The 3,458-nt window shown below is 42.9% G+C and overlaps 1 pseudogene; it reads right to left on the minus strand.

Moving 5' to 3' along the window:
• Nucleotides 1–2,138: 2,138 nt before the first annotated feature.
• LOC101390074 (small ribosomal subunit protein eS1-like) lies at nt 2,139–3,143 on the minus strand (annotated as a pseudogene).
• Between the last annotated feature and the right edge of the window lie 315 nt (nt 3,144–3,458).

A 3,458-nucleotide genomic window follows, 5' to 3' on the forward strand; every position in this document is an offset into this window, starting at 1 on the left:
AAACTCATAAATCTGGCAAATGACAAAATTCAAGCATTTAAAAATATTTACTAATTTAATAAATCGTAAGGAACTTATGTGTGCTGATTAGTGTACTCTCTTTCGTTACAGACAAGTTATATATAATGTGAGATTATATTCAGAATATAGCTGTGTGATGACATCAGAGCAAGCAGAATAAGTTTGATGATGTTTTTGTACCTGCAGTAGGCAGCCCCTAAGATGACCTTCAATGATCCCTTCAAAGAGGGTATAGCATTCATACCCTCAGGTGACACTCTCTCCCCTTGTGTGTAGGTTGGACTTAATGACTCACCTCTAACGAACAGAATGTAGCAGAAGTGATGGGATGTCATTTCTGACATTAGGTTACAAAAAGACTGTGGCTTCTTCTTGAGTGCTCCCTCTTGTTCTGTTGCTGACTCAGGGAAGACAACTGCTATGTTGTGAGCTGCACTAAGGAGGGGCTTCTGGCCAATAGCCAGTGAGGTCCTCAGTCCAACACCTCAAGAGGAACTGAATCCTACCAACAACCACATGAGTGACCTTGGAAGCAGATGCTTCCAGCTATCTCATGAGAGACCTTAAGGCAGAGGCACCCAGCTAAGCAGCACCCAGATTCCTGACTCTCAGAAACTGTGAGATGATAAATGTTTGTTGTTTTAAGGCACTAAGTTCTGGGGTAAATTGTTATGCAGCAATAAATAAATAACACGACATCAATCATGTAATTTTTTAAATACTAATTTTAAAACACTAAAAGAGAACGGGGAGGGGCCACCCCTGTGATGTAGTGGTTAAGTGTGCGTGTTCCCCTGCTGGTGGCCCAGGTTCAGATCCAGGCGTGCACCGACGCACCACTTGTCAGGCCATGCTGTGGTGGCATCCCATGGAAAGCAGAGGAAGATGGGCACAGATGTTACCCCAGGGCCAGTCTTCCTCAGCAAAAAGAGGAGGATTGGCATGGATGTTAGCTCAGGGCTCATCTTCCTCACACACACACAAAAAAAGAGAGAACAGGGAGGGAAATAAAATCGATATGTTATATTTTCCATGGTTACACTATTTATTTTCTTATATTTATTTATTTATTATATTTATTTTCTTATATTTGCACATTCTTAGGCATTCTAATCACACTGACTAGACTCCCTATTAGTGGTTAATTTCATCCAGTTTATGTTGAGTCTTACTAGTTTTTTTCTCAGGGAGTGACCTTTTATCCAACTTCTGGATGCATCTAACTATGGACTCCAACAAAACTGACTATACATACGACTAAATATTTATTGATTCATTCATATATAAATTCATTTTGTCTACTGGAGATTAAAAAGGAATAAAAATGGCATATGAATTCCCTTCATCTTTTTTTTTTTATTAATATTCACAGGATAGTCAGATATTGAATTCATTCATTTAAAAAAATATTTTTTTCTTTTTGCAAAAGGAATAAATGTTCAATGAACAGCATTTAGGGAAAATAGAGAAGCAAACAAGAAGAAAGTGAAAGTCACCTTTGAACCTGCTACTTAGAGAGGACTGCTGTTGAGAGTGAATGCCCTATGGATTTTTTTTTAAAATTATTTATTTATTTATTTTTCCCCCCAAAGCCCCAGTAGATAGCAGCATGTCATAGATGCACATCCTTCCAGTTGCTGTACGTGGGACGAGGCCTCAGCATGGCCAGAGAAGCGGTGCATCGGTGCGCCCCCCGGGATCCGAACCCGGGCCCCAGCAGCAGAGCGTGCGCACTTAACCGCTAAGCCATGGGGCCAGCCCATGCCCTATGGATTTTAGTTGACGGCATTTGCCTATCCTTTTCTTTTTTTTTTTTTTTTTTTGGTGAGGAAGGTTAGCCCTGAGCTAACTTCTGTTGCCAATCCTCCTCTTTTTTGCTGAGGAAGATTGGCCCTGGGCTAACATTCGTGCCCATCTTCCTCTACTTTATATGGGATGCCGCCACAGCCTGGATGGTGAGCGGTTTGTAGGTCTGTGCCTGGGATCTGAACCAGCGACCCCGGGCCGCCGAAGTGGAGCATGGGAACTTAACCACTACGCCACTGGGCCGGCCCCTTATCCTTTTTTTTTAAACACCACAAATAAGTCTTTATTTGTCACCATTAAAAGTCTGAATTTTAAACAGATTCTTGGACTGGTGGCTCATATCCAACAGCACCTGTCTCATCCTCAGTAGTTTTCCAGAACTACCACCTTCACCATGAAGTTCCATGAATTTTCCCAATTCAAACTTAGGCTTCTTCAGGATTTTTACTTTTCTAACAAGAACATCATGGAGTGAATAAACAGATTGGTAAGCCTTTTCTATGTCTTTTCCAATGCTTTCTGAATCAATTTATTGATCACGTCTTTCAAGTCATTTGCATCTCTCCAGTCATGATTTCCATCATCTTCTGGATTTGATGGAGTTGGTGCTGAATGTAAGAGGTCTTCTGAATCTGGTTATTGTGTTTTTCAGTAAAACCAACACAGAAGAGACGAAGCGAATAACCATCATTAGTCTTGACATCAACATGAGTTCAATCATGGTCTGCCATTTTTTGACCCTGGAGCACCATTTTGTCAAGGGTAAGATCCAGCCATAGAAGTTAGTCAGGTAGTATTTTCCCTGAATACCCTGAGTAATTAGCTGGAATTTTCTAAATGCAACTTTGGATGTGAGGGCGATCTGGCTGCGACATCTGTCACCCCATTGATCGCCAGGGTTGATTCGGCTGATCTGGCTGGCTAGGCGGGTGTCCCCTTCCTCCCTCACTGCTCCATGTGCGTCCCTCCCGAAGCTGCGCGCTCGGTCCAAGAGGACGACCTTGCCTGATAGAGGAGGACCGTTCTTCCGTCAAGGGTATACGAGTAGCTGTGCTCCCGTGCTAGAACCTCCAAACAAGCTCTAAATGCAACTTCATCCGTCTGCAGATCAGCAAGGCTTGATCACGACCCTTGAGGCCATCAGAGGCAATTTTGATTTCTTAAGTTCTTGTGACTAGTGTTTTTCCAATAATTCTTACATTGAACTTAGCTAGTGCTTTCACATCAAAACCAATTTCTCCTAGATGGATCAACCACTTTTTTCTTGGCAACCTTTTGCCACCTCTCATAAGGCACTTGTTCTTGCTGATCGCCATGGTGCTGCTCAGAGAGCAAAAAGGGCTGTTTGCCTATGCTTTTAAAAATTGGGAAAACACTCTATTCTTGGTTAACTTGCTAATTGATTTCTCTAAAACTCAGTTTCCTGGGCCGGCCCTGTGGCTTAGCGGTTAGGTGCGTGCGCTCCGCTGCTGGCGGCCCGGGTTCGGATCCCAGGCGTGCACCAATGCACCGCTTCACCGGCTATGCTGAGGCTGCGTCCCACATACAGCGACTAGAAGGATGTGCAGCTATGACATACAACTATCTAGTGGGGCTTTGGGGGAAAAAAATAAATAAATAAAATTATTTAA

Source organism: Ceratotherium simum, chromosome 16, assembly GCF_057802395.1.
Source record: "Ceratotherium simum simum isolate JZ-2026a chromosome 16, ASM5780239v1, whole genome shotgun sequence".
In the NCBI taxonomy this organism is placed as follows: Eukaryota; Metazoa; Chordata; class Mammalia; order Perissodactyla; family Rhinocerotidae; genus Ceratotherium; species Ceratotherium simum.